Below are 6024 nucleotides of genomic sequence, written 5' to 3'. Positions count from 1 at the left end.
TGGTGTCAATAATGATGTTTTTGTTGATTTGGTAGGAGTTATTAAATGTAGAGTTGGAGAACTTCAAACAACATATTTGAGTCTTCCTGTTGGAGCTAACCCTAGACCTATCGAGACTTGAAAATCAGTCTTAGATATAGTAGAGGCTAGACTTGCGAGTTGTAAGTCCAAGTTATTGTCTATAAGAGGAAGAGTTACAATTTTGAGATTTGTTTTTTCTAGTTTGCCATTGTACTATATGCCACTATTTGAAATTCCACAAGAGATGATTATGGAAATTAAAAACATTGAGAGGAGATTCTTATCGAATGAAGGAGGCTCAAAAAATAAGATGCACTTGGAGGATTGGGGTACTGTGTATAACTACCATAAGAATAGTCGGCTTTGGTTACTTAGTTGGGAACTTAAAAATACACCTTTGTTATGTAAATGGATATGAAAATATGGGCATGACAAAGGCTCCTTGTGGAGGGAGTTCATTGATGGGAGATAGGAGGTGACTCCACAACATTGTTTCTTAATCATACAGTCAATAGAAATTGCTCTATGATGTGAAGTGACGTTATTAGCCCTTATGCCTTACAAACAAATTTTTTATGCAGGTTTCATCAAGCTTTGTTGTAATTGTTGGGAATGAGGAAAAGATCTCTTTTTGGAATGATGAGTGGATTGAGGGGTTCACATTAAGAGAAAGTTTTCCTAAGATGTATGCTTTAGCAGTAAAAAAAAAAAAACAAGGGTGTGTGAATATGGGGAATGGTTTGAGAATGAGTAGGTATAGAATATTAAGTTAAGAAAAAGAGTTTTTGGGTGGGAGATGAGTCAGAGAGATCAACTTTATAGTTTACTTAGTAAGTGTCCTTTGGATACGAGCCTCACTGATAAATTGGTATAGAAGCATGAAATTAATAAGAAATTCTCTACAGGCTTTTTTATAGGTCAGTAATGAATAAGGTCACTAAGATTGATGAAGTATGGAAGTTAGTTTGGCGAGGATTAGTTCCACATAAAGTAAAGGTTTTTACTTGGCAAATTATGCATGGTAGAGTGGCGGTCACGAGTGAACCTTTTAGGAGATGGTTAATAAATAGTACTATGGGTATATGTGGTATTTGTAATGTTGAGTTAGAGATTGTTGGGCATTTACTTAGAAGCTGTGGCGTTTGTGGTTAAATTTATAAGGTGCCCAGTGCTATACTTTTGGGGATTTTAGGGCTTTTATACCTGCTTGGAAAGGAGTTGTAATTAAAGAGCGTACTAGAGAGGTTTTGGATATGTCTTTTTTGTTATCCATTGGTCTATGTGGTTGTTTAGGAATGGGATTGTATTTAAAGGGAAGCATTCAGTTTTAGATTAAGTAAAGATTCGTATAGCTACTTAAGCTCGAGATAAATGGCCTAGAATTTCTAGTTCCACTCTTGATATCCTACTTGCTCCAAATAACGTTAAAATCCTAGTAAGTGTCCTAAATTAGTTGCTATAGGGGATTAGGTTGCACCTTCAGAGAAGTGGTTGAAATTTAATGTTGATGGGGTTGCTATGTCAAGCCCGACCTTATAAAGTACTTGCCATGTCCTTCATGTGATTGACAATATGCTTGCATACTTGGAAAGCCCTGAAAAATTGTCAAAAGTCGATTTTGTACCAAATGGTACTATTAAGTTGAATTAAGCCTCGAACTAGTCTAAATAGAGATCTTAAGATGAAATTGAGAATTTTAAAACTCCAGAATGACTTAAAATGATGATTTAGAGTTCGAGGGTTGAATTGGAGTCAATTTGGAATTTTCATATTCTTGGGGCAAAATGGTAATTTTGTCACTTGAGGAAAAAATGAGAATTTTTAGAAAAGATTTTGATCACATTTGACTCATTGGAGTATGATTTGAGTTTGAGAGGTGAAAAATTTAAATTCTGACATTTTTAGAGTCCTAGGGGTAAAACGATAATTTTACGAGTTTACGGGGTAAAGTTGGAATTTTCGAATTTTACACCACCTAACACTTGTCATGCCCATGGATTTCAGCCATTAACATTTTACATTGTGGATAATTGAAACATTTTATGTGGTGGAGAGAGATTGCTTAATGGATAAGTATTACACATGGACCAATGGAAACATGCCATGTGTCAAGCTTGGATTATTCTAGAATTTCCTTGTAAAATCTATTTAAAACTCTCTTAGTCTCACCCATATGGCTGGCCAAAGCATAAAGTGAAGAGAAAAGGAAAGAATAGAAACCGTACGTGAGAAAATTGAAGAAAAATTATGGGATTTCAAGAGATTAAGCTAATAAAGGTAAAATTTTGTGATTTTATCTTGTGATTTACACTACCCATGCTTTCTTTTTCATTTTCCATGCTCAGAACTCAAGTTTGCATGATGAACCCATGCTGGCCGAATTTGAGAGGAGAGGTTTTGAGCATTGATTTTGCTAGATTTCAAGCTAATTAAGTGTTTTTGGTTGGTTGGTAATGGAAAGTATAAAAATCTAGCTAAGAATCACTTTGTTCTTCACAAACCCACAAGAGGCAGAATTTTCTAGGGAGGATATTGAGGCTGAAATTGATAATATTTTATGATATTTTGGTGGTATTTAATGATTGGTGAGGCTAGAAATTTAATGGGAAATTTTGGCATGAAAATATGAATTTTTACCTAATGTATAGACATGTGCAATTTATGGTTCGGACTGATAAATTGAATCATATTCATAGTCATTGAGGTATTTTAAGTATAATTGGAGTGTAGAAAGTGAAAGAAATCGATTTGGAGTTAAATTGGAGGTTTTAGCCAATTACATCGAGAATAGTGCGAATTAGGTCGAATACCGTATTTAAACGGCTATTCGGACATTTTCCATTACATTTCGTGCATTCATATAGATTTATAGAGCCTAAAATAGTTTATGATAAATTGACACAATTTATTGAAATTCGTGTCACGTATGATGTATAAGTGGTGAGCCCTCTAATAAGGGTAAAGAGATTGTGCTCGAAGATCGAGAATTGGAGTATATCAAACTCCTAATCTTGTGAGTAACCTTACTATCGTCTTAATTATCTAAAGTGGTTTTTATCCGATTTTGTGATTTTATGGAAAATGAGTTAAATGGTAAATCTTTGTGTTTTGTAATTAAAATGTGATTTAATGAAATGATTTTAAAACATTATCTTGAAATGAAATGATGGTTTGGAAAATAGAGTAATTGGAGACTGTTTTCATGTGTTGTAAATTCATGGTTTGAATCGAATGGCTTATGACAATATTTGCATGAATGACTGAATTGGTATTTATGTTGAAATATATGAATTGTGTATTTAGCCTTGAAAGGTTGTGAATTACAATAATTGCCATATCATGTTATTGAATTTTATTGATTGGTGGGATAATTATTAGCTTGTTGCAGTGGGTGGGTTTCCGTGGACCAGCCTATTAGAGGGGCACGGTAAACCCCGTTATATCTTACCTCAGTATGAGAGGCGCGGGTGGATAACTCCTGAGGTTAACACTTTTAGAGTTCACTTCACGTCAAACCACCACGTGAGAGGGAACTCGGCTAACGCCAAGGAACGACTATGTTTTCAAAATAAAAACATGATTTATGCGTACATAACTTTTTAACAGCCTTGGCGGACTTGGTTTGGAATAGCCCTCGGCTAAGGTATCCCTGATGACTGAGTATGATAATGATTTTGGCACGAGCCAAAGTTTTAAGAAATTCATAAGCCATGTTAATTACTCGATTTATATGAATTGATTTTATTTAGTTGAAACAAGTTGAAAGGTGATGAATTTTAGTATGTTAAATTGTTTTATCTGTCTCATTTACTCGACTTTAGATGGTTTAAATGGTATCTATTTACTCACTGAGATTTTATAATCTCACCACCCTCCTTTTCAATCATTTCAGGGCCGAGGTAGCCTGTGGATAGCAGATATCGTCAAGGATTATAGTTGGCTTTACTACTCCAAAAACTGTAGGTTTACTGCTTTTATGCACTTTTGTTCCTTGTGGGCCCACGAGTCACTGTAAAGTAAATTTCATATCCCAGTTATCTGTATTATAGTACGTATGAATTTATTTAGCTTTTACATTAGTAAAATTATTTACCGATGACTCTATAAATATTATTTTACAAGAAATTAGAATATTTTATTAAATATTTTTATTTTATTCAAATAGTTGCAATATCATTTTTAATAAATGTTTTAGCAACCAAATTTATTTTAAATCATGAAATATGTGTTTTCCACTCATCTACTACATTTTTAGTCGAGTTCGGAAAATTTTAAGGAAAAATGACGAAAACCCCATTGTGAGGCGAAAATTATTTTTCCACAGTTTTGAAAGGGAAAAAGCTTAAAATTCTTTAAAAACGAGGTTTTGGCGATGATTACTCACGGGAGATGAAAAAAAATGGTACTAAAGTCTTGCGGGGTTCCGATTGGCATTACGGGTAATGAATGTCTACCGAGACGTCGTGACAGTTGTCACGGGCTCGAGGGGAGTACCGGGTCATGACATGCTAAGGGGAATTTAAGTGAGGTGGGTACTAGTGGGTTCTAAGAAATGAGTTGGCTGAAATTAAAAGTATGTTTTCAAAATCTATAGAAGTGCATGATGCAAACTAAATAGGACTTAAAGTAGTACATGAAGCTTTTAAAATTTTGTATATCTCTAAATGGTTGTCTACTCATTCCTTGTTAATTGAAAGTGATTCTACCAATATTATGAAGTGGGTTAATGACTCGAGTAGTGCACCATGGAAGTCTAGAAATTGGTTACTCAAAATTGAGTCTTTCGAAAGGAAGACATGAAATTGGAAAATTATACATACCTTGAGAAGTGCGAATGGAATTTGTCACGACCCGAAACTCCCATCGGGCCCGTGACAATCGCCGCGACGTCTCGATAGGCACTCATTATCCTGAATGCCGATTGAAACCCCGCAAGGTTTAGCATCAGCTTCCACATCTCTCTAGTGAGCGACAGTTATTAAATCTCGCATTTCAAGAAATCATAAGTCGTTTCCAAATCAAAACAATAAAATATTATTTTCTGGCTCACAAGGGCATTTTCATCATTTTTCTTCAAAAACACCGAAACCCGTCAAAAACATGGTGTAAAAGATAAATATGTTCAGACATACTTTAAATCAGATAACTGAAGTATAAAATTACTTTTACAGTGACACGTGTGCCCCCAACTGACCAAAAAGGTGTAGGGCTACGAACCCTTACTTTCTAGGATGCAACTCCGAGATTAATTCTCATCTTAATAAACTATCAACAAACTGTCCTGAACCTAAAAAATGGATAGGAAGAGGGGTGAGATTATGATTACATAATCCCAGTGAGTAAACGGACACCATCTAAACTATCTAAAGGTGAGTAAAGGGAGACAATTAAAAATAATTCATTTCAGTAAATTTTTCACAACATAAATATTCGTTTTAACCAAATAATCAATATGGCTCGTGAAAACTTGGCTCATGCCAAATCCTGTACTCAAGGACACCTAGACCAGAGGTATCCAACCGAGTCCGCCAAGGTTGTGAAAAATTTTATATAATCATAAAACTTGTTTTTATTTAAAAAAAAAAAAGCAGTCGTTCCTTGGCGTTGATTGAGTCTCACTTCACATGGTGGTTAACGTGAAGTGCACTCAAAAAGCCCACCTCAAGAGATACCCTACGTGCCTCTACGACCGAAGTGAGAATATAAAAGAGTTTACCGTGCCCTTCTAATAGGCTAGTCCACGGAACCCTGCCACTGCAGTAGCTAATCTTTAATCCACCAATTGATCAAATCTCGATGGCATAACATGGCAATTAAATTACTAACCAATTTATCAAGGCAAAACAGACAGTTCATATTTTTCAACACAAGTATAAATTCAGCCAATCATGCCAATTTATCACAAGCCATTTAATTCAAATCATAATTTACAATAAATCACATGGTCTCCAATTACTCAAATTTTCAAATCCAACATTCTATTTTCAAATCAATTTATAAAAA

Source organism: Theobroma cacao, chromosome 9 (assembly GCF_000208745.1).
Source record: "Theobroma cacao cultivar B97-61/B2 chromosome 9, Criollo_cocoa_genome_V2, whole genome shotgun sequence".
Lineage (NCBI taxonomy): Eukaryota > Viridiplantae > Streptophyta > Magnoliopsida > Malvales > Malvaceae > Theobroma > Theobroma cacao.
Note: the sequence above shows the minus strand (reverse complement) of the source record.